At 37.9% G+C, this 26,945-nt stretch overlaps 1 pseudogene; it reads right to left on the minus strand.

The window, feature by feature from the left end:
• Positions 1 to 464: 464 nt before the first annotated feature.
• Positions 465 to 7,622, minus strand: LOC100663390 (olfactory receptor 5D13-like; annotated as a pseudogene).
• Positions 7,623 to 26,945: the final 19,323 nt, after the last annotated feature.

Here is a 26,945-nt window from a genome sequence, read left to right on the forward strand (position 1 = left end):
TATGTGCACTTTAAAATGTGAAATGAAATTCATATTTTCAATATATTTCATGCCTAAGGCTTGAACAGACCTTTGTTTATTATGTTTACTATATTATGCTATGATATATCCTCTCTCCTGCTAAGCTATTCATTTTCAGGACATCTCTATAAACCCATATTCAGAAAGACTTCATTTACATGGGTAACCACATTGCCATTTGTACTAACTCAGAAATCTTCATTTGCCTAACTCTGATTCAGAAACCTTAATTGAAATAGACTGAGCTTTAATAACTGTGTTACTAATTATTTTTCAACTAATTTACTAAGCTTTAAAGAACATTGGTATTGGATGATCAATCAAATGGGGAGTTACATTAGACACGTGCACTGTTTTGCTATTTGAAAAGGAATGTGAATAAATAAATCAGCTAGAATACTTGGACAATTATCTACATTCTCTGAAAATTAACAAATAAATCTTTACAGACTTTGCAGTTTGTGACAGGGTAACTTTGTACTAACTTTCTTACTGCCTCCTTCACATCTTTGTTCCTGAGGTTGTAGATCAGGGGGTTCAGCATGGGGATGACTACTGTGTAAAACACAGAGGCCACCTTGACCATGAGCCATGAACCCTTGGAATTAGGCACACAGTAGAGAAAAAGGGTGGTTCCATGGAAGATGGTAATGGTAGTTAGGTGGTAGGCACAGGTGGAGATGGCTTTGTGGCCCCTCCCAGTTGAAGGCATCTTCATGATAGTGATAAAAATGAAAATATAAAATGTAAGAACGATCATGAGGGTGCTTATTTCATTGAATGTGGCTGACACTAAAATGATCTTCTGACTAATGTAGGGGTCAGAGCAGGACAGAGCAACAATGGCAGCATGTTCACAGAGAAAGTTGTTTATGAGGTTGGTCTCACAGAAGGATAATGTCAACAGAAAGTAGGTAAATATCAAGGAACAGACTATACCCCAAGCATATGAGGCAGTCACCAACAGGAAACAAAACTTCGGGGACATTGCAACCTTATAGAGCAAAGGGTTAAAAACTGCTACAAATCAATCATAAGCCATTGCTGCCAACATGAATGTTTCAGTCACCACAAATATGCAAGCCAAGAAGAATTGCATGATGCACCCTGTGAAGGAGATGGTTCTGTCTTCCACAACCAAGTTTTCTAATAGTTTGGGTGTAACTACCGAAAAGTAACAGAAATCAATGAAGGACAAGTGGCTGAGGAAAAAGTACACGGGGGTGTGGAGTTTGGGGTTGATCCTGATGATCACAATCATGCCCAGGTTCCCAACAACAGTGACTGTGTAGATGGTCAGGAAGACCATGTAGAGGGGCACCTGGTGAAGGGAAAGACAGCACACAGTACAGAAGGGGTCAGCATAACTGGACTAAACCAAAAGCAAAGATGTTTCCTGAATAAACTGAATGCTTCGAAGGCCAGCATAGCAGGAACAGGGATTTGGGGACCATGGTCTCAGGGGACATCTAAGTCAATTGGCATAGTAAAATCTATTAAGAAAACATTCTGCATCCCACTTTGGAGAGTGGCATCTGGGGTCTTAAACTCTAGTAAGTGGCCATCTAAGATTCATCAATTGGTCTCAACCCACCTGGAGCAAGGGAGAATGAAGAACACCAAAGACACAAGGTAATTATGAGCCCAAGAGACAGAAAGGGCCACATAAACCAGAGACTACATCAGCCTGAGACCAGAAGAACTAGATGGTTCCCAGCTACAACCGAGGACTGCCCTGACAGGGAACACAACAGAGAAACCCTGCAGGAGCAGGAGAGTAGTGGGGTGCAGACCCCAAATTCTCGTAATAAGACCAGACTTACTGGTCTGACTGAGACTAGAAGGACCCTGGTTTTCATGGTCCCCAGAGGTTCTGTAAGCCCAAGACAGGAACCATTCCCAAAGCCAACTCTTCAGACAGGGATTGGACTGGACAATGGGATAGAAAAAGACGCTGGTGAAGAAGGAGCTTCTTGGATCAAGTAGACACATGGGATTATGTTGGCATCTCCTGTCTGGAGGGGAGATGAGAGGGGGGCAGAAGCTGGTGGAATGGACATGAAAAGAGAGAGTGGAGGGAAGGAGTTTGCTATCTCATTACAGGGAGAGCAATTAAGAGTATATAGCAAGGTGTATATAAATTTTTGTATCAGATACTGACTTGATTTGTAAACTTTCACGTAAAGCACAATAAAAATTGAAAAAAAAAAAAAAGTTGCACCTGGAGTTCCGGATATTCTGAGAAGCCCAAGAGCATGAATATGGCTCTAGCACTCTGGTTTTCTTGGTTCCTGTTGAGAAAATAGGATAGTTGATCCTCAAAAACAAAACTTGAATTAGATAGAAGACAATGAAGAAACACTGAGAAACTGAGTGTCAACAAAGACAGTTATTAAAAATGCTTAATATCTACTGTTACATTATTTCAAGTTAGGACTTACTAATATCCCAGATGTACACTGAATGTTCATTTTTTAGAGTAATAATTTAAAGAAGAAAGTTGAGAGAGAAAGAACAAAAATAGAATTGACCCTTTTATATTTCAAATGACCATATTCAGTATCGTCAGAAGCATCTGGCTTTCTGAGAGGGCCATCCTGGCTCTTCCCATGAACCTGAGTTTAGTGAAAATGTTTGCGTTGAAGAAAATACACATCATGAGGTTCAGCAGTATCTTTTCTGGCTCACCTGTTCAACTATGGGAACCTAGAACTCAACTGTCAACATAAATATAACACGTGTAACATGGTACGCATTTTACTTATTTTTAGCACATATTTTATCATTTTCTGTTTCACAATAAAGGTCACTAGACCAAGAATTATTGTTTGTTTTGTTTGCTTCTGCATCGCAAATGGGACACTAAGACATAATATATACTCACTGATATTTATTCAATAAACGAATTTATGAGTGTATGAGTCAATAAGGTCTGGACATCATTTCCACCTGGTTTCCTTTTCCCTCAGTGTTGTTTATGCTTTCCTATCACTCTCTAGTCTTCTTAGGTTTATTACTGTAAGAAAGATGCCTTCCAAAGTCTAATTCCTCAACAGTCTCTCTGCTACCATTCTAAACTATCTTGATTGCTACTTAGGTAAATTATGACCACTTATTTATAGGCTGAGAGAGCCTTGGTGTCACAGTGGGTAAGTACTTGGCTGCTATCTGGAAAGTCAGTGGTTTGAAATCACAGCCGCTTCACAGGAGAAAAATGTGGAAGTCTGTTACTGTAAAGATTTACAGCCTTGGGTCCTATGGGGTAGTTGTTGTCTGCCCTGTGGGGTCACTATGAGTTGGAATTGGCTCCACAGCAATGTTTTTGGATTTGGGTTCACAGTCTGAGTCCTCCACTTTAAAATATTCTGCACAGCATTGCCAGAATAATTTTCCATTGTGATTTTATCCTGATAGTAAGCGGCTTTTAATTTTCCAACTGTTTCTTACTAATGAATGCACGAAATCTACATTGTTCAGCCTACCTTTTCCAGAGCTTTCCCTGGTCTATACATGCACACTTGTTACCACTTTTTTTTTTGTTACCACCAAATCATTCTTCTCCAGCAATGTATAATTTATCCAGCTCTGTTCAACAGCACGTGCTCATTTATATAAAGCTGAAATATCCAATTTATTCCCTCTTGTGTAATGCTTTATTTTCCCACTTACAACTGAAAACATTAGGCATTGTTTCTGTCACAAACCTGTAATACTAGGAAACACGTTATTCATTTTATTATAAAATTTCTCTCCGCTTTATAGACACAAGCTTTAATTTTAATAACAGGAATTGAATGTTGTATCGTATCGTTTCCAATTATGTATGTTACTGCCAAATTCTTCCTAAAATTGATTTTTTTTAAGGACAATGCCCATATTTTATAATTTTCTAGATTCTAAAATGTCCATTAGGGTGCTGAGTACACCATGGATGTGCAATTAGAAAACCAGGATGAACGTCACTGGAAAAGAAGGACGATCTATACACAACCTCTAAAGCCCTCAACCACCTGCATTAAGGAACAAAGTGCACATCATCCAGCTGGATTTATACATGTTTTTGCCTCCTGCAAAGCTTACTTGGAATGCATTATTATCCTTCTAACGTGAAATACAATAAAAATTGAATCAACTTACCTAAGTGGAGTATTTAACTTATTCATTTATTGAAGCTTCTATGTTACGATTAATGGACTTCAGGGAAGTTCCTGCAGAGAATTCAACTAATCTTGTTGAGAATAGTATCAACCTGAATAAAGTAGCAAGAGTTTATAGTATATTTAAAACAATATTTTGTGTAAAGGGCTACTATCCTTCAATCTATTAAGTATACTCAGAGATAGCAGGGAGAAAGGCAGACCTAAGAACTGAATGCTGGCACCATGCTGTGCCACCAGGGCTGTGGGGATATGGACCCTAGAGAATATCATTGACGTTTTGCATTGGAGGCCACAAATTGGGCAATTAGATGACATGATACTCCCATGTGATTTTTCGGTTGTGTACCATTGCTTCTAAAGATTGAGGAATAACTTCATCACCAAGTTTAACCCATAGATGTTTATTTTATTTTTTTTTTTAGTTAAGTCAGATTAGTACCTGTTTGTTTTTGATACCAGCCAAATAATAGAAACACAAAGGAAAGAAAAAATCAGCTGTTGTGCAACAATACAGAGATAACTACTATCAATTATTATTATTTTTTTCCAGTCCAGAGATAACTACCACCAATCTTAGTTGTATTTTTGGTTTTCCATCTCCTATATGGGAATAGGAAACCCTGGTGGTGTAGTGGTTAAGAGCTATGTTTGCTAACCAAAAGGTCGGCAGTCGAATCTACCAGGTGTTCCTTGGAAACTCTATGTGACAGTTCTACCCTGTCCTATAGGGTCGCTATGAATTGGAATCGACTCAACGGCAATGGGTTTGGTTTTAGTTTTATACGGGCACAGGAGCCCTGGTAATGCAGTGGTTAAGAGCCTGGCTGCTAACCAGATGACTGGGAGTTCGAATTCACCAGTGACTTCTTGGAAACTCTGTAGGCCAGTTCCACTCTGTGCTACAGGGTCTCTATGAGTTGAAATCAACTTGACTGCAACAGGTTTTTTTGTTTTTGTTTTTCTTTTTTTTTGTATATGTGCATATATTTATGAGCATATGTTCACACAATAAGTATTGTAGTTTATATGGTTTATTGTCCTCCCTTTTCATTTAACATTATATTGTGAGTTCATTTTCTACTCGTACCATTCTTTAGAGAATACCATTTACATTTCTCTTCCAAATATGGGCACAATGCTATTCAATGCTCATATTTACCGTTGAATTTGAGAATATTCTTGAGGTTATATTTTTCATGTCTATAATACAGGTTTATAGGAAAGATAGTACATTCATTATTTAATTTTTCATCATGCGTTAAGGCACAAACATCACAATCTCAGTGGCTTGATGAAGTAGAACAAATGTTAGCAATTTTTTTTTTCTTTTTTCTGTCAACAGCCATGTAGTAACTATTTTAGGCTTTGTGGACCATACAGTTTGATCACACAGTCAACTCAGCTGTTGCAGTATGGAAGCAGCCACAGGCAATATGTAAATCAATAGGCGTAACTCTGTTCCAATAAAACTTTACAAGAATAAGCCATAGGCTAGACTTGCTTTGCAGATGGTAGTTTGCCAGCCTCTGTGATAGAAGTTTATTTCTTCACTGTTCGAAGTCCAAATTTTTTTCTACATCAGTGGGTAGACACCATCTAAGTAGTGGTACAGGGGTCCTGGCTCTTTCCAGAATGTGACTTCACTATTATCACGAGGTTTCTGAGGTTTTGCTTCTCTTCTCCAAGATACCTGAAGCTGCTATCTTGGATTCTGAAGATTTCGAGAGGCTGCAGAAGAGGAAAGCTTAGAATGCATATTGAAAGTTTTATGGGCCAGACCTGAAGGTGTCACACATCTATCCCCCTCATATTCCATTGGCTGGAAATCAAACAAGACTAACTGCAGGGAGTCTAAGAAATGTAGTCTAGCTTGACTGGAAGAAGAGGAAATGGGTTTGGTAAGCAAATATCCAGTCCTTTCTCATGCTTTGGGCATCACATTCAATCTTTTGATAGCCCTCTCCCTAAAATATCTCCGTATCATCACAACTTACATCTTCTTTTTGCTTGTGACAATTCAACCAGCTTTACCAGTAATTCCTTAAGACTTAATGTTTTCCTGCCCCAGATATCTCTGGGTCAGACTTTGATCATTCTCCAAAATTGAAGGCCCAACAACTACCTGAAAATTATTTTTTTTCAGGCTTTTCAAATTTGAATCCTTTTAGAGTCAAACTGGATTGCCTTAGATATCTACAGTAGGATGAAACGAGTTAAGTGAAGACAATGTATTCAACATTTATTTTCAGTTCGGAGATCATCTCTGATATCTCTGGATAACTGAACTTCCTCCTTTATTTCAGGACTTCTCCTCCCATGGCTTTTACCCCTTCAGCAACAGTACACCTCTGAGATTCTAACATTAAGTGAAAAATCATGTTCTGTGTTTATAATGTCTTACCTCATGAAAGCTATATCTACATTTATCTATTTCAAGAATAAAAATTCCAAAGATTAAAACATTTTTCACATTGTTTTTTATCTGCACTTTCATAAATTTGATGTGCTGGAGTCTGATAATTATTTTGTCCTCAGTTTCCTTTAAGTGCTATCTGAGGTCATCTTCAAGGGAATTTACTGTTGTAAGGGCTTATTTACAGAATCATTTCATGATTACTTGATTCAGGATGGTATGTGGTTTTTCAGCTCTAGAGAAATTTTTACCTTGGTTTTTCAGACTTAAGATTTTCAGTTTATTAAAACATTGTGGATATTTCTATCTTCCACTCAAGCAAGAGTTTCTGATTCCAAAAGGTTGGTTCTGTTTATGTTCCAGTTCACTTACATAAACACTGGAGTTAAGCAATATGCTTGGAACCAAATTCCAGCACGCAGCTTCAAACAGGGATAGAGGCCCCTAGACAACTCCCGTCTATTAAAGGAAATTAGGTGAAAGTTATCACTATAACTTTTACTCATCCACGAGCCATACAGGAGTAACAAGGTTCTTTAATATCATATTTCAAGATCGGTAACTAATTTCACAGTTACCATTTTAAGTTATGCAAGATTAGATGTTTAAGAAGACAAGGAAATACAAGAATTCCGGGAACCAGTAATGACCCTGATGTCTTCCAATTTTACTGCATAAAGGCCAAAGTCCTTATAACAGCATGCATGACCACTACATGACACAGCCCATTTCCTCTCAGACTTCTTTTAATAATATCTGTTCCTTATTGTACTTGGTTCAACAACACTGGCCAATTTGCTGTTCCTATAATTCTCCAGGCGTGCTCTTGCCTCAATACCTTTGCGATGGTTGTTCTCTATGCCTCGGGTGTTCTTGCCCTTAATATTCGTGTGGTTCATTCTCTCATTTCCAGCATGTCTTGATTGAAATATCAGCTCGGTGAGGCCTATTCCGGCCACCCAATATAAAGGTGGAGTTCCATTCCTCATCCACCAATCATCCTTGTGGTGGCGGTTGTTAGATGCCATGGCGTCGGTTCTGACTCACAGAGGCCCTGTGTTCAACATAACAAAACACTGCCTGGTCCTGTACCAAATCATTCTTACCCTACTGTAAATTTTATCTGTAACGCTTATTACTGTCTCACATATACCACATATTTTAATCTTAATTTTTATTGTACAATATCCTTTCATTAGAATTCATGAGAAGAGGTATTTTGTTTTGTTTTATTTTGTTCACTGAAGTAACCACAGTGGTTGGAATAAAACCTAAAAAACAGAAAGCAGGTAATAAATATCTAGTCAATGAATGTTTAATTTTTAGTGGTACAAATCCAAATATGATTTCTGTAGAGATTACTATTTTATAAAATCTTGTGTGGAACCAGAGAAAAGCCTAGAATGGCACATAGTACATTAAATGTAATCATCGCTGTGATGTTGGAATAATTTCCTTCAATGAGTTTTTTTCATGTTTTCAATAATAAGCATGATTGACTTGACAGCAACTAACAACAAAAATCCTTTAATGAGATTAGTTATTGTTTTGTTAAAGGTCTGAAGAACAGCAGGATACACAGAATGCCCATACTTTCCTAGTGAGTCAGTGAGCATTACCAAAATGGCACAGAGAAAAGGGAGTTTTCTTGTTTCCTTTAGTTGCTTGTTTGATCCCATGAGTAAGAAGTACAGTAGGAATTCTCTAGAGTCTGTGTCCTCAAAGCCATAAAACTATGTGTAAAACCCATAATCCCAGCTATTTAAAATTCATATCTGGCTTTTCTCTCAAAGTTAATGGATAAAGTAGGCTTATTCAAACTTAAAAACCTTTGCTCTGCAAAAAACACTGATATGAGAATGAAAAGACAAATTATAGGCTGAGGGAAAATATTTTCAAATTTCATATCCAACAAAGGATTCCTACCTAGAATATGTAACAACTCTCAAACTTTAACAATAAGAAAAAAAAACAAATTCTTAAAAAATGGACAAAAACTTGACCAGACACCAAAAAGAATACAAAGCATAGAGGAAAAAAAATTCAAGATCATTAGACTTTGGAAAATGCAAATTAGAATAACGATGAGGTACCACTACACACCTAATTATTGTTGTTAGTTGCCTTTAAGTTGGTTTTCGACTCATAACAACCTCATATGACAAAGTAGAACTGCCCCATAGGATTTTCTAGGCTGTAATCTTTATGGGAGCAGATTACTAAATCTTTCTTCAGTGTATTGACAATACAAGTACTAACAAAGATGCAGAATGACTGGAATTGTTATACATTGCTAGTAGAAATGTAAAACAGCATTTAACTAATCTAGAAAATAGTTTGTCAATTTTTTATAAAGTTAAACACACGCCTACCATGTGACCAAGTAATCCGACTTTAGAGATATGAAGACTTAGGGTCACACAAAAACCTATACATGAATGTTTATTATAATGGATCAGTTTATAGCTAACTTTCAATAGTTGTCTTTGGACACTATTTATTCTTTGTTTCTTCTTGCTATCATTTGTTGCCCTCGAGTTGATTCTGACTCATGGAGTACAACAGCTCCATAGGGTTTCCAAGGCTGTAACATTTTAGTAGCAGGTCTCCAGGCTTGTCTTCCAAGGGTCCTCTTGTGGGTTTGAACTATCAACCTTTTGTCTAACAGTTGAGCACTTAACCATTTGCACCACCCAGGGACTCTGTTTTTTGTTTAGATCTTTAGGTGCAATTATCTTTGGACTGGGAACACCTCACATGTTCTTCAGAGGTGGATGAACAAATTATGTTACAATGGAATACTATTCTAGAGTAAAAAGTAACAATTTCATCTTAGACTTCATTTGATAATATCCATTCCTTGTTGTATTTGGTTCAACAACACTGGTCAATTTGCAACATTTCAGATGAACCTCTAAAGTATTATCTTTATAAGTGAAAAAAAAAAAAAAAACTAGTCTCAAAAGGTTACATACTGTATGATTCCATTAATATGACCCTCTTGAAAAGAGCCCTGGTGGCACAGTGGTTAAGTGCTGGGCTCCTAAACGAAAGGTTGGCAATTTGAACCCACCAACCGCTCCAAGGGAGAAAGATGTAGCAGTGTGCTTCCATGAAGAATGCAGTCTTAGAAAACTTATGGGGTGGATCTATGCTGTTCTATAGTAGGGATCGACTCCATGGCAATGGGTTTGGTCTTTGGTTTTGATTTTATAATGATGTAAAATGGATCAGAGATTACCAGGGTTAAAGATGGTAGAGGATGTGATTATAAAGTAATAACCGGAGGGGTTTCTTTGAGTGGGGAAGCTGTACTCTAATTATGGTGGTGGTTTTGGTTTCTGTACCAAAAATGGTCAGTTTTACTGGATGATAATTTTAAAAACAAAATTTGAAAAAATGAAAAGGCAAGATTAATTTATACTTTTTTTTTTATGTGTGTGCATGTGTGTGACAAAATATTTGTATCAAGAATATGTAATGAAATTTCATAACTCTATGTTGTTGTTGTTAGGTGCCCTCAAGTCATTTAAAACTCATAGCAACCCTATGCACAACACAACGAAACACTCCCCGGCCCTGAGCCATCCTTACAATCCTTGTTATGCTTGAGCTCATTGTTGCAGCTACTGTGTCAATTCACCTCCTTGAGGGTCTTTCTCCTTTCTGCTGACCCTGTACTCTGCCAAGCATGATGTCCTTCTCCAGGGACTGATCTCTTCTGGCAACATGTTCAAAGTATGTAAGATGCAGTCTTGCCATCCTTGCCTCTAAGGAGCATTCTAGCTGTACTTCTTCTAAGACAGATTTGTTCATTCTTTTGGCAGTCCATGGTATATTCAATATTTTTCACCAACACCACAATTCAAAGGCGTCAATTCTCCTTTGGTCTTCCTTATTCATTGCCCAGCTTTCACATGCATATGAGGTGATTGAAAATACCATGGCTTGGGTCAGGCACACCTTAGTGTTCAGGGTGACATCTTTGCTCTTCAACACTTTGAAGAGGTCTTTTGCAGCAGATTTACCTAATGTAATGTGTCTTTTAATTTCTTGACTGCTGCTTCCATGGTTGTTGATTGTGGAACCAAGTAAAATGAAATCCTTGACAACTTCAATCTTTTCTCCATTTATCATGATGTTGCTCATTGGTCCAGTTGTGAGGATTTTTGTTTTCTTTATGTTGAGGTGCAATCCATAATAAAGGCTTTGGTCTTTGATCTTCATTAGTAAGTGCTTCAAGTCCTCTTCACTTTCACCAAGCAAGGTTGTGTCATCTGCATAACACAGGTTGTTAATGAGCCTCCCTCCAATCCTGATGCCCCATTCTGCTTCATATAGTCCAGCTTCTCTGATTATTTGCTCAGCATACAGATTAAATCAGTATGGTGAAAGAATACAACCCTGACACACACCTTTCCTGACTTTAAACCAATCAGTATCCCTTTGTTCTGTCCGAACAACTGCCTCTTGATGTATGTAGAGATTCCTCATGAGCACAATTAACTGTTCTGAAATTCCCATTCTTCACAATGTTATCCATAATTGTTATGATCCACACAGTCGAACGCCTTTGCATAGTCAATAAAACACAGGTAAACATCCTTCTGGTATTCTCTGCTTTCAGCCAGGATCCATCTGACATCAGCAATGATATCCCTGGTTCCATGTCCTCTTCTGAAGCTGGCCTGAATTTCTGGCAGTTTCCTGTTGATGTACTGCTGTAGCCATTTTTGAATGATCTTCAGCAGAATTTTGCTTGGGTGTGATATTAATGATATTGTTCTATAATTTCCACCTTCAATTGGATCACCTTTCTTGGGAATAGGCATAAATATGGATCTCTTCCAGTCAGTTGGCCAGGAAGCTCTTCCATATTTCTTGGCATAGATGAGTGAGCACCTCCAGTGCTGCATCTGTTTGTTGAAACATCTCAATTGATATTCCATCAATTCTTGGAGACTTGTTTTTCTCCAATGCCTTCAGAGCAGCTTGGACTTCTTCCTTCAGCACCATCAGTTCCTGATCTTATGCCACCTGTTGAAATGGTTGAACATCTACTAATTCCTTTTGGTATAATGACTCCGTGTATTCCTTCCATCTTCTTTTGATGCTTCCTGCGTCATTTAATATTTTCCCCATGGAACCCTTCACTATTGCAGCTCAAGGCTTGAATTTTTCTTCAATTCTTTCAGCTTGAGAAACACCGAACATGTTCTTCCCTTTTGGTTTTCCATCTCCAGCTCTTTGCACATGTCATTATAATACATTATTTTGTCTTCTCGAGAGGCCCTTTGAAATCTTCTGTTCAGTTCTTTTACTTCATCAATTCTTCCTTTTGCTTTAGCTGCTCAACACTCAAGGGCAAGTTTCAGAGTCTCCTCTGACATCCATTTTGGTCTTTTCTCTTTCTTTTCTGTCTTTTCAATGACCTCTTGCTTTCTTCATGGATGATGTCCTTGATGTCATTCCACGACTCGTCTGGTCTTCAGTCACTAGTGTTTAATGCGCTGAATCTATTCTTCAGATGGTCTCTAAATTCAGGTGGAATGTACTCAAGGTCATATTTTGGCTTTCACGGATTTGCTCTGATTTTCTTCAGTTTCAGCTTGAACTTGCATATGAGCAATTGATGGTCTGTTCCACAGCTGTCCCCTGGCATTGTTCTGATTGATGATATTGAGCTTTTCCATCGTCTGTTTCCACAGGTGTAGTCAATTTAATTTCTGTGTGTTCCATCTGGTGAGGCCCATATGTATATTCACACTTTATGTTGGTTAAAGAAGGTATTTGCAACAAAGAAGTCGTTGGTCTTTAAAAATTCTATCATTCGATCTCTGGCATTGTTTCTACCACCAAAGCCATATTTTCCAGCTACTGATCCTTCTTCTTTGTTTCTAACTTTTGCTTTACAAACACTAGTAATTATCAATGTATTTTGACTGCATGTTCGATCAGTTTCAGACTGAAGCAGCTGATAAAAATCTTCTATTTCTTCATCTTTGGCCTTAGTGGTTGGTGTGTAAATTTGAATAATAGTTGTATTAACTGGTCTTCCTTGTAGGTATATGGATATTATCCTATCACCAACATCCTTGCACTTCAGGATACATCTTGAAATGTTCTTTTTGACAATGAATGTAACACCATTCCTCTTCGAGTTGTCATTCCCAGCATAGTAGACTATATGATTGTCCAATTCAAAATGGTCAATACCAGTCCATTTCAGCTCACTAATGCCTAGGATATTGATGTTTATGTGTTCCATTTCATTTTTGGTGATTTCTGATTTTCCTAGATTCATACTTCGTACATTCCAGGTTCTGATTATTAATGGATGCTTGCAGCTGTTTCTTCTCATTTTGAGTTGTGCCACATCAGCAAATGAAGTTACCGAACCATTATTCCATCCACGTCATTAAGGTCGACTCTACTTTGAGAAGGCAGCTCTTCCCCAGTCATCCTGAGTGCCTTCCAACCTGGGAGGCTCATCTTCCAGCACTATATCAGACAATGTTCTGCTGTTATTCATAAGGTTTTCACTGGCTAATGCTTTTCAGAAGTAGCCTTCCAGGTCCTTCTTCCTAGTCTGTCTTAGTCTGGAAGCTCAGCTGAAACCTGTCGTCCATGGGTGACCCTGCTGGTATCTGAATACTGGTGGCATAGCTTCCAGCATGGGACCAACACGCAAGCTCCCACAGTACGACAAACTGACAGGCAAGTTCATAACTCTATAGTACTATTAAAAAAAAAAGAAAGATAAAAAGACACACGGGCAGACACTTTACCAACAAAAACCCAGTAAGGAAATAAAAAGATATTGGACACCATCAAATCATCAGGGAAATACAAATTAAAACCAAAATTTTATACTACCACACTCCCACTATAATGACTAAAATTACAAAGATTGGCCATACCACATTTTTGCAAGAATATGCAGCATTTAGAACTTTCAAACACTGCTACTCTGAAATTAAAATTGTAAAATAATTTTGGAAAACTATTTGGCAGTCTGTTACATACCCACTATGTGCCCTAACCATTCCATTCCTCTAGAAATGAAAATACATGTCCACAAAAAATCTTGTATATGAAAGTTCATAACAACTTTATTCACAATTGCCAAATATTGGAAACAAAACAAATGCCCACCAACAAGTGAACCGATAATCAGAAATTTGAAATATGAATAGAATAGTAATAACCAGTGAAAATAAGGAACTACTGATATACACAATAATATGGATAAATTTCAAAATTTTTATCCTAAGGGAAAGAAATCAGCCACGATAGAGTACATATTCTATGATTCAATTCATAAACAAATTCTAAAAAGCAAAATTGATTTGTAAGGATGGAAAGCAGATATGAGGTTTCCTAAACCTCAGAGTCCAAAAAAAAAACAAACGTTGCCATCAAGTCAATTCTGACTCATAGCAACCCTGTAGGACAGAATAAAACTGCCCTGTAGGAACAGATGGTGGATTTGAACTGCCAACCTTTTGGTTAGCTGCCGAGCTCTTAACTACTGTGCCACCAGGGCTCCAAGGCTCAGGGTACAGAGAAGGATATACTGAAAACAATAGTAAAAGAAATTTTTCCCCAGAAAAAAATGGGAATGCTTTGTATCATAGTTGTGGAGGTGGTTTCATTAGCTTACAAGTTTGTGGTTGTTATTGTTAGTTGCCCTAATCGATTCCAACTAATGTGTGCAGAGTAGAACTGCTCCATGGTTTTTTTTTTTTTTTTTTTCAGAACCAGATTGCCAGGCCTGTCTTCCCAGGTCTCTCCTGGTAGGTTTGAACCACCAATCTTTTGGCTAATAGTTGAGTATTTAACCTTTGTGCCGCCTGAATACCTTAAGTTTGTCAAAGCTCATCGTCTTAGTCATCTAGTGCTGCTATAACAGAAATACCACAAGTGGATGGCTTTAACAAAGAGAAATTTATTTCCTTACAGTCTAGGAGGCTTGAAGTCCAAATTCAGGGTGTCAGCTCCAGGGGAAGGCTTTCTCTGTCGGCTCTGGAGAAAAGTCCTTGTCATCAATCTTCCCCTGGACTAGGAGCTTCTCCTTGCAGGAACCCCAGGTCCAAAGGACGAGATCTGCTCCTGGCACTGCTTTCTTGGTTTTATGTGGTCCCCACTCTCTGCTGGCTTCCCTTTCCTTTTATCTCTTTTTAGATAAAATGTGGCTCAGGCCACATTCCAGGGAAACTCCCGTTATATTGGATCAGGGATGTGACTTTAGTAAGGGTGTTACAATCCCACCCTAATCCTCTTTAACATAAAATTACAATCACTAAATGGAGGACAACCATGCAATACTGGGAATCATGGCCTAACCAATTTGACACACATTTTTGGAGGACACCCCCCAATCCATGACATCTTCTAAGAGTGATTTGTTCATTCTTCAGGCAGTCCACATTATATTGAATATTCTTTAACAACACAATTAAAATGCATAAATTCTTCTGCCTTCTTTTTGTCTTCTTATATTTAATTTCAAGATTTAGAGCATTCAAGTGAAAGGGGGGTATCGCATCTCAAACTCTCTCTCTTAATCATTGTTGATATAGAAAGGATATCTGGAATAGTGGTACCCAAGTCTTAAAAAAAAAAAAAAGTCTTAGTGCAGAGAAATCCTTTTTACCTCTAATATTTGAGCTAAAAGGGTTAATGAAAATATGGCTGTAGGCCCAGATATATGATATAGATTAGACAGATAGAGATAAATAGAAGAGAGAGAAATATAATAAAAGATTGAGAGATGTCAAAAGATAAAAAGATACACACATATGTACATTTTACATAGATATGTAAATCACACGCTGCTTAAACTTTGCGTTTTCTTTTAGATTTTTTCAAAACCTTGTGCTATTTACAGTCAATTGTAATTTATTTATAGGTTGAATTCTTAAAGCCTGTCTGAACGTATTTTAAAAAATTACCAAAAATTTTGCAAATAAATAAACCAAAGCTGATATGTTTATGATTTTCTCAGGGAAATATAACTAATTATATTGGAAGAAGAAGAATAAAGCCCAGATCTTTTAAATCTTAGTCCAAAATTCATTCTTGCTACCCATGAGTTATTTTCTGTTTATTTTTGTTTAGTTTGACATAATAAAATAGAAATGTTGGTTTTACTTTCTGCTAATATTGCCAAATTAGCCAGCATCTATTAGAGGTCCTATTCTCAGCCAAACTGCGTGATAATTTGTAGGCTTTTTAAAAGATAATCCAGGAGTACAAAAACCCTCCCCAGAATTGAAACTCAGAGTACAAATTTTTCCTCTACAGGTTAGAGAAATAGAGTGGACACTAGATGGCAGAGTTACATCATTATTTAAATCAAGGCACTTGACCATCTCAGTTTATTAAATGCATTAGAGAGTGACAGATTTACAGTTTGGATTTACTTGGAGGATAAGGGAGCAAACGTTCAAAGATGACAAATAACTTGACCACATTCTTGCAGAAACTCATTTATTACTCCCCCCCGCATCTATTAATACTGAACTGGAGTCCTTGGGTGGCCAAAGTCGTTAAGTCCTTGACTACAAGCCTAAAGGTTGGCAGTTCAAACCCGTCCAGCAATGCCTTAGATGAAAGACCTGTCCATCTGCTTCAGAAAGGGCACAGCCTTAAAAATCCTATGAGGCAATTCTGCTCTTCACACACGGTATTGCCATGGGTTGTAATTGGCGTGATGGCAACTAACCACAACAATTTTGAACTAGGACTAATGTATTTGCTTTTGGCCCATTCTACAATTGCCAATTTTAAAAAAGAAAATACGAAAAGAAGAAAAAGAAATTACAGAGTTTCTTGTCAAACACCTAAAAAAACAAACTCTTGTGCCTTGCTGGTGGGAACGTAAAATGGTGCAGCTACTTTGGAAAAACAGTGTGGCAGTTCCTCAAAAAGTTAAACATAAAATTACCATATGACTCAGCAATTACATTCCTACATACATACTCAAAAAGAATTGAAAGCAGGTGCTCAGATACTTGCTCACTAAATTTCATATTAACATTATTCACTACAGCAAAAGGTGGAAACAACCCAAGTGTCTATCAATAGTTGAGTAGATTAACAAAACGTACTTACATACATTGGGATATTACTCATACATAAAATGAAATTAGGTTGTAATACGTGCTGCACATGGATAAATCCTGAAAATTTTATGCTAAGCGAAGATATAAAGTAAGCCAAATATGAAAGGACAAACATTGTATGATTTCTCTCACACGAAATGTCTAAAACAGGAAAATTCTAGAGAGACTAGATTAGAGGTTTTGGAGGGCAGGGAGAATGGGGGATCCTTACTTAATAGGTACATAGTTTTGTTTGGGGTGATGAAAATCTTTTGGAAGTAGTGGTGGTGGTTGCCCAACATAGTGGATGTAATCATTGCCACTGAATTGTACACTTAAAAAATGGCTAAAATGGCAAATTGTATGTTCTATGTAGATTACTACCACGTTTTAGCATATAGTTTTATTGTCAATCTATTTTAAGAGTTATAATTGATCTACTTGAAGGCGTTTTTCCTTTGGATTAATCAGTAATTTATTGGGTTTCATCACAGCAACCCTATAGGGTCACTATGAGTTGGAATCAACTCGACGGCATTGGGTTTGGTTTTTGGTTTCTGTTAGGTTTAATCTTATTTCTTAACATGTACAATTTATGTTTTTTTTTTTTATCTTTTTGTTTTGCTGTCTGATGTAATTTCATTGCAGTGTGAGAAAATAGTTACATAATGATTGTTACTGTGGTTCTCAGGTGTCTTCAAGTCAGTTCAGACTCACAGCAACTATGTATGACAGAATGAAATATTGCCCGGTCCTACGCCACTCTCACAATCTTTACTATTCTTGAGCCCATTGTTGTGGCCACTGTGTCAATCCATCTTCTTGAGGGTCTTCCTGTTTTTCATTGACCCTCCACTTTACCCAGCATGATGTCCGTCTCCTGAGACAGGACCTTCCTGATAATGTGTCCAAAGTATGTGAGAGGAAGTCTCACCATCTTGGCTTTTAAAGAGCATTCTGGCTGTACTTCTTCCAAGAGAGAGATTTGTTTGTTCTTCTGGCAGGCCATGGTATATTCTATATTCTTTGCCAACATCATAATTCAAAGCTGTCAATTTTTCTTCAGTCTTTCTTATTCATTGTCTAGCTTCTGTATGCATACAAGACAATTGAAATTACCAAGGCTTGGTTCAGGAGCACCTTAGTTCTCACAGTGACATCCTTGCTTTGCAACATCTTAAAGAGGTCTTTTGTAGCAGATTTGCCCAACAACATACACCCTCTGCTTTTTTAACTGCTGCTGCTATGGGTATTGATTGTGGATCCAAGTAAAAGGAAATCCTTGATAACTTCAATATTTTCTCCATTTACCAAGATTTTGCTTTTTGGTCCAGTTGTGAGGATTTTTGTTTTATGTTGAGGTGTAATCCATACTGAAGGCTGTGGTCTTTGATATTCCTCAGGAAGTGCTTCAAGTCCTCTTCACTTTCAGCAAACAATGTTGTATCATCTGCATAACACAGGTTGTTACTGAGTCTTCCTCTCACCCTGATGCTGCATTCTTCTCCACAGAGCCCAGCTTTGGGATTATTTGCTCAGTATACAGATTGTTATACAGATTGAATAAATATGGTGAAAGGATATAACCTTGACAGACACCTTTCCTGACTTTAAACCATGCAATATCCCCTTGCTCTGCTTGAACGACTGCTTCTTGGTCTATGTATAGGTTACTCATGAGCGCAATTAAGATCTTTAGAATTCCTATTATTTGCAATATTGTTCATAATTTATTATGACTCATACAGTCAAATGCCTTTGCATAGTCAATAAAATACAGGTAAACATGTTTCTGGGATTCTCTGCTTTAAGCCGAGATTGACCTGACATCAGTAGTGATACCCTCCTTCCACATCCTTTTCTGAATCCAGCTTGACTTTCTGGCAGTTCCTTTTTGAAGCACTCCTGCATCTGCCTCTGAATGATTTTCAGCAAAATTTCACTTATGTGTAATATTAATGACATTGTTCCATAATTTCACTTTCTCCTGAATCACCTGTCTTTGGAATAGACACAAACATGGATCTCTTCCAGTCAGTTAACCAGGGAGCTGTCTTCCAAATTTCTTGTTTTTTTTAGACCAGTGAGCATCTCCAGCGCTGCATCTGCTTGCTGAAAAACCTCAATCAGTATTCTATCAATTCCTGGAGGCTTGTTTTTCACATTCCCTTCAGTGAAGCTTGGACTTCTTCCTTCAGTATCATTGGTTCTTTATTTCTTTTTTTTTTTTTAATTGTGATTTAGGTGAAAGTTTATAGCTCATATTAGTTTCTCATAAAAAGTTTATACACACATAGTTACGTGACCCTAGTTGCAATCCCTATAATGTGACAGCACACACCCCCTTTCACCCCAAATTTCCCTTGTCCATTCAATCAGCTACTATCCCTTTCTGCCTTCTCATCCTGCCTTTGGACATGAGATGCCCATTTAGTCTCGTGTATCTACCTGAACTAATAAGCACACTCTTCATGAGTGTCATTTTATGTCTCATAGTCCAGTCTATTCTTTGTTTGAAGAGTTGGCTTCAGGGATGGTTTTAGTTCTGGGTTAACAGAGAGTCCAGGGGCCATGTCTTCCGAGGTTCCTCCATGCTCACTCAGACCATTAACACTAGAATTTCAGTTCTGCACCCATCTCCTACTCCATCAGGGACTCTCTGTTGTGTTCCCTACCAGGACAGTCATTTGTGGTAGCTGGGAACCATCTAGTTCTTCTGGTCTCAGGCTGACGGAGTCTCTGGTTTATGTGGCCCTTTTTGTCTCTTGTGCTAAGATTTTCCTTGTGTCTTTAGTGTTCTTCATTCACCTTTGCTCCAGGTGGGTTGGAACCAATTGATGCCTCTTAGGTGGCCTCTTGCTAGCTTTTAAGACCCAAGAAAACACTTGTTAAAGTGGGATGCAGAACATTTTCTTAATAAATTTGGTTATGCTAATTGACTTAGATGTCCCCCGAAACCGTAGCCCCAAGAGCCCTGCCTCTGCTACTCTGTCCCACGAAACGTTTGGTAGTGTTCAGGAAACTTCTTAGCTTTTGGTTTAATCCAGTTGTGCTGACTTTCTCTGTATTGTGTGCTGTCCTTCCTTTCGCCTAAGATAATTCTTGTCTACTATCTAGTAGGAAATCCTGGTGGCATAGCAGTTAAGTGCTGTGGCTGCTAACAGATGGGTCAGCAGTTTGAATCCACCAGGTCCTCCTTAGAAACTCTATGGGGCAGTTCTACTTTGTCCTATAAGGTCACTATGAGTCAGAATGGACTTGATGGAAGTGGATTTTTTTTGGTTTTTATTTAGTTAGTGAATTCCCCTCCCTCCCTCCCCAACCTTGTAACCATCAAAGAATGTTTTCTTCTGTGTTTGAAAATTTTCTTGATATTTGTCCTTTTGCAACTGACTAATTTCACTAAGCTTAATGCTTTCAAGATTCATCCATGTTATGAGATGTTTCCAGGAATTGTCATTGTTTTTTTATGGTTGCATGGTAGTCCATTGTGTAAGTATACCATAATTTGTCCATACCTTCATCCATTGACGGGCATCTAGTTTGTTTCCACTTTTTTTACTGTTGTGAACAGTTCTACAATGAGCACCAGTGTACATATTTCTATTCCTGTGATGGCCCTTATTTCTCTAGGATATATTCCAAGGAGTGGAATTGCTAGGTCGTACAAACAGAAGATTTCAAAGGCAGCTTAAGAAGACAAAGTATTATAATGACATGTAGCTGGAGATAGAAAACCATAAGGGAAGAACATGCTCAGTGTTTCTCAAGCTGAAGGAACTGAGAAAAAATTCAAGCTTCGAGTTGCAAATGTGTAAGATTCTATGGTGAAAATATTAAATGATGTACGAAGAATCAAATGCAGATGGAAAGAATAAACAGAGTCATTATACCAAAAAGAATTAGTCGACATTCCACCATTTCAGGAGGTAATATATGATCAGGAACCGATAGTATTGAAAGAAGAAATCCAAGCTGCTCTGAAGGCATTGGTGAAAAACAAGGCTCCAGGAATTGATAGAATATCAACTGAGAAGTTTCAACAAACGGATGCAATGCTGGAGGTGCTCACTCATCTTTGCCAAGAAATATGGAAGACAGCTTCCTGGCCAAATGACTGGAAAAGATCCATATTTATGCCTATTCCCAAGAAAGGTGATCCAACTGTATGCAGAAATTATAGAACAATATCATTAATATCACAAGCAAGCAAAATTCTGATGAAGAGCATTCAAAAACAGCTGCAGCAGTTTATCGACAGGGAACTGCCAGTAATTCAGGCTGATTTCAGAAGAGGACATAGAATCAGGAATATCATTGCTGATGTCACACAGATCCTGGCTGAAAACAGAGAATACCAAAAGGATGTTTACCTGTGTAGTATTGACTATGCTAAGGCATTTGACTGTGTGGATCATGACAAATTATGGATAACATTGTGAAGACTGGGAATTCCAGAACACTTAATTGTGCTCATGAGGAAACTTTACATAGATCAAGAGGCAGTTGTTCAGACAGAACAAGGGGATACTGATTGGTTTAAAGCCAGGAAAGGCATGCATCACGGTTGTATCCTTTCACCATACCTATTCAATCTGTATCCTGAGGAAAAATCCAAGAAGCTGGACTATATGAAGAAGGATGGGGTATCAGCGTTGGAGGAAGACTCATTAACAACCTGTGTTATGCAAATGACACAAACTTGCTTGCTGAAAATGAAAAGGATTTGAAACACTTGCTAATGAAGATCAAAGACCACACCCTTCAGTACGGATTGCACCTCAACATAAAGAAAACAAAAATCCTCGCAACTGTACCAATGAGCAACATCATGATAAACGGAGAAAAGATTGAAGTTGTCGAGGATTTCATTTTACTTGGGTCCACAATCAACAGCCACGGAAGCAGCAGCCAAGAAATCAAAAGACACATTGCATTGGGCAAATCTGCTGCAAAGGACCTCTTAAAAGTATTGAAAAGCAAAGTTGTCACCTTGAAGACTAAGGTGTACCTGACCCAAGCCATGGTATTTTCAATTGCATCATATGCATGTGAAAGCTAGATAATGAATAAGAGGACCGAAAAAGAATTGATGCCTCTGAATTGTGGTGTTGGTGAAGGATATTGAATATACCGCTGACTGCCAAAAGAACCAACAAATCTGTCTTGGAAGAAGTACAACCAGAATGCTTTTAGAAGCAAGGATAGTGAGACTACGTCTTACATACTTTGGACGTGTTGTCAGGAGGGATCAGTCCCTGAAGAAGGACATCATGCTTGGGTCAGTAGAAAAGAGGAAGACCCTCAACAAAGTGGCTTGACATAGTGCCTTCAACAATAAGCTCAAGCTGAACAACGATTGTAAGCATGGTGCAGGACCAAGCAGTGTTTTGTTCTCTTGTACATGGGGTTGCTATGAGTCAGAACTGACTCAATGGCACTTAACAACAACAACATGGTAGTTCTATTTCCAGCTTTTTAAGGAAGTGCCAAATCAATTTCCAAAGTGGTTGTACCGTTTTGCATTCCCACCAGCTGTGTATAAGTGTTCTAGTCTCTCCACAACTTCTGCAACATTTATTATTTTGTGTTTTTCTTGATTAATGCTAACCTTGTTGAGGTGAGATGGTATCTCATTGTAGTTTTGATTTGCATTTCTCTAATGGCTAATGGCAACATGTTTGGTTTTTGGTTTGAATGGCTAATGGTTGTGAGCATTTCCTCATCTATCTGTTAGCCACCTGAATGTCTTGTTTGGTGACGTGCCTGTTCGTATAATTTGCCCACTTTTTGATTGGGTTATTTGTATTTTTGTGGTTGAAGTTTTGCAGTATCTTGTAGAATTGAGAGATTAGACCCTGATCAGATATGCCGTAATCAAATTTTTTTTCCCAGTCTGTATGTTGTCTTTTTACTCTTTTGGTGAAGTCTTTTGACGAGCGTAAGTGTTTGATTTTTAGGAGCTCCCAGTTATGTTGTTTCTTTTCTGGTGTTTGTACATTGTAAGTAATGTTATGTATTCTGTTTATGCCATGTATTAGGGCTCCTATTTTTTCTTCCATGATCTTTATCGTTTCAGATTTTATATTTAGGTCTTTGATCCATTTTGAGCTAGTTTTTTTGCATGGTGTCAGATGCATCTTGTTTCATTTTTTTGCAGATGGATATCCAGCTATGCCAGCACCATTTCTTAAAGAGACTCTCTTTCCCCAATTTAATGGATTTTGTGCCTTTGTCAAATATCAGCTGCTCAAAGGTGGATGAATTTACATTTGGATTTTCAATTTTGTTCAATTGGTCTATATATCTGTTGGTGTACCAGCACCAGGCTGTTTTGACTGCTGATATAATATTGACTCTTTAATCATTATATAGTACCCTTCCTTATCCTTTTTGGTGGATTTTGCTTTAAAGTCTATTTTGTCAGAGATTAATATTGCCACTTCTGCTCTTTTTTTATTGTTGTTTGCTTATTTTTTCAATCCTTTGAGTTTTAGTTGTTTTTGTCTTTGACTCTAAGGTGTGTGTCTTGTAGGAAGCATAGAGAGAGATCATGTTTGTTTATCCATTCTGCCCATCACTGTCTCTTTATTCATGCATTTAGCCCATTTACATTCAGTGTAATTACTGACAGGTATGAGTTTAGTGCTATTATTTTGATGTATTTTTGTGTGTGTTGTTGACAGTTTCTTTGCTCCACTTATTTTTCTGTGCTGATTTGTTTTTCTTTATGTATTGTCTTTTCATCTTTTTTGTTGTTGATTTTATATTTGCTCAAACTTTACGTTTTCTCTTTTTTTTTATTTTGTTGTATAGGACTGTTAGTTTACTTTATGGTTACCTTAGTATTTACCCCTATGTTTCTAAGTTTACTCCAGTATTTTATTTCTTGACATCACCTTGACTTCTTCTCCATATGAATGTTTTATGACCACATTATTTTTTCCGTCTTTTTTGTTTTAATATTGTCATCTTTTACATATCAATGTCTCTGTTTCCCTCTTTTCAGTGTTTTAGTTTTGATTTATTCTGTGACTTCTCTATCTGGGTTGATATCTGGTTGTTCTGTTCTGTGCTCTAGTCTCAAGTTGTTACATGATATTATTGATTTTCTAACTGGAGGACTCCCTTTAGTATTTCATATAGTTTTGGATTGGTTCCTACAAAATCACTAGTCTTCTATTTATACAGAAATGCCCTATTTCACCATCATATTTGAAACACATTTTTACTGGATATATAGTTCTTGGCTGGTATTTTTTTTTTTTTTCTTTAGGGCTTTATATGTGTCATCCTATTACCATCTTGCCTGCATGATTTTTTCTGAGTAGTCGAAGCTTTGTCTTATTGACTATCTTTTGTAGATGATTTTTCATTTATCCTTAGCCACTCTTAAAAATCCCTCTTTATCTTTGGTTTTGGAAAGTTTGATTGTAATATGTCTTGGTGACTTTCTTTTGGGATCTAACATGTGTGGAGTTCAATGAGCTTCTTGGATAGATATCTTCTTATCTTTCACGATATCAGGGAAATTTTATGTCAACAAATCTTCAACAGTTCTCCCTATAGTTTCTGTTATATACTTCCCTGCCTCCCATTTTAGTACTCCAATCACTGATAGGTTTTTCCTCTTGATAGAGTCCCACATAATTCTTAGGTTTTCTTCATTTTTTTTAATTCTTTTATCTGATTTTTCCTTAAATAAGTTCCAGTCAAGTGCTTGATCTTCAATCTCACTAATTCTGACTTCCATTGCCTTAATTCTGCTCCCATGACTTTCTATTGAGTTGTCTAATTCTAAAATTTTGTTGTTACACTTTTGGATTTTTGTTTGCCATCTCTCTATGGATTCTTACAACCTGTTAAATTTGTCATTATGCTTTTGTATAACCTTCTTATGTTCCTCTGTTGCTTTGCCTGTGTGTTCCTTGGATTGTTCACTGTTTTGCCTGATCTCCTTCCTGATCTTTTGAAGAGTTCTGTGTATTAATCTTTTGAATTCTACCTCCAGTAATTCCAAGAAATTATCTTCCTCTGGGAAGTTTCTTGGTAATTTGTTTTCGTCACTTGCTGAAGCCATCACGGCCTGCCTCTTTATAGATTTGATATTGACTGTTGTCTCCAAGCCATCAATAAGTTATTATATTAATTTATTTTACGTTTGTCTATTTTCTTTTGTTTAAGTCCAAATAGGCTGATCGTGTGAGCTAGTTTGATTACTGGAGTCTAAAGCTCTCATGTCCTGTCACTAGGTATGTGAGCCCAGTAGTCTGTTTACTTTTCTTGTGTGGATTCAGCTCAGGTGTCCAAGTAGTCAGTCACTGAGTACGCGGTGCAGCCTCTCACCTATAGTCCTAGCAGGGCAGAGGTGACTGGAGTAGGCACAAGTATCTGGCTGCAGTAGGGGGTTATGTGCTGAGCAATGCAGGGGGCTAAGGGCTGGTCCTGAGTATCTCGGTGGAAGGAGTGTCTCTGTTCCCTAGAACACATAGGTGAGTGGGTTTTGCAGCTGGATTTTGGGCACCCAATGCTGTTGGCTGTAAGGATTGAGAAGCAGCACTTATTCTTAGACCCCTGTTGTGGGTAGCTAGGTGGAGTGGGTGGAGCCACCAGTCCTCAGGCCCCTGATGTGGGTAGGTGAGGACCCTGCCTAATGGGCACAGCAGTGTCAAATATTACAAATATATCACTAGCCCTTATAGCTGTTGCAGTGGAAAATAAGCTTCAGGTATATTCCTGTTGTGTTGTGCTAATGATGGCCTATGCTATTGATATGGGCTCATACAGATTTATACAGGGGTGAAAGGCATTCAAAGTCTGAGTTCCCCTTATGCCTGTGTCTAGGCAAAGGGGCTGTTCCTGCCCTGAGTTCCCAGATTAGGGCAACTGGCAGATTATTTTTTCCTGTTTGTTAATTTGTTCCCTGTCCAAAGCTGGAAGAATGGCTCAGGACACACAACAGGTCCTACTTCCAGCCCAGGAGCTGAACCAATCACTGAAGCTGCACTGGGACCCAGAGCAGAGTGGGAACAGTGCAGATAAATGGGAGAGAGGTACTTCCCAAAGCGGGGAAGGGTTTTTTTTTTTAAATCTGCGTGGTAGGTTAGATGCTTGTACTTATCTTTCACTGATTCAGAGCCACTTCTCCCTGATTCTGGAGGCTTGAGGAGACTCTATGCCTTTTAGTTTCTCCTGATGTGGAAAATGTATACCGAGTGCTCCAGCTTGCTTTAGCCTGTGTGCACCAGCTGATCTAGGCTGCGGGGTGCTGGCCAGGTCAGGTATGGCAAAGCTTTGCTGCTTCTGAACAGTTGCTCCTTCCCCCGCCACTTAGTCTGACTCCTCGACTTTTTTATGTTCAGGGCTCCTAGATTGTCATATATAACCAATTCACTTTTTTTTTTTTTTGGTCTTTGTTGTAAGAGGAACCACAGGAAGTGGTTGACTACTCCACCATCTTGGTCCCACCTCCAGTATCATGGTTTCTTGATCATATTCTATCTCCTTAAATGGTTGAACATTGACCAACCTGTTTTTGTACAGTGACTCTGTGTATTCCTTCTATCTTCTTTTCATGCTTCCTGAATCAGTCAATATTTTCCCCATAGAATGCTTCAGTATCACAACTTGAGGCTTGAATTTTTTCTTCAGTTCTTTCAGCTTGGGAAATGCTGACTGTGTTCTTCCCTTTTGATTTTCTAACTTCAGTTCTCTGCACATTTCATTATAATACTTTGCTTTGTCTTTTCGAGCCTTCCTTTGAAATCCTCTGTTCAGCTCTTTTGCTTCATCATTTCTTCTGTTCCCTTTAGCTACTCTATATTCAAGAGCAAGTTGGACAGTCTCTTCTGGCATCTATTTTTGTTTTACTTTTTTTCCTGTATTTTTAATGACCTTTTGCTTTCTTCATTTTGATGTCCTTCCCCAAATTATCTGGTCTTCATTCATTAGTATTAAATATGTCAAATCTATTCAGGAGACATTCCCTAAATTCAGGTGGAAATAATCGAGGTTGTATTTTGACTCTCGTGGACTTAATTGCGTACGAGAAATTGATGGTCTGTTCCACAGCCAGCCCCTATCCTTGTTCTGACTGATGATATTAAGCTTTTCCATCATCTCTTTCCAGAGATGTAGTCAATTTGATTCCTGTGCATTCCATCTGGCAAGATCCATGTGTGTAGTTGCCATTTCTGTTGTTAAAAAAGGTATTTGTAATGAATAAGTCATTGGTCTTACAAAATT

This window comes from Loxodonta africana, chromosome 22 (genome assembly GCF_030014295.1).
Source record: "Loxodonta africana isolate mLoxAfr1 chromosome 22, mLoxAfr1.hap2, whole genome shotgun sequence".
NCBI lineage: Eukaryota > Metazoa > Chordata > Mammalia > Proboscidea > Elephantidae > Loxodonta > Loxodonta africana.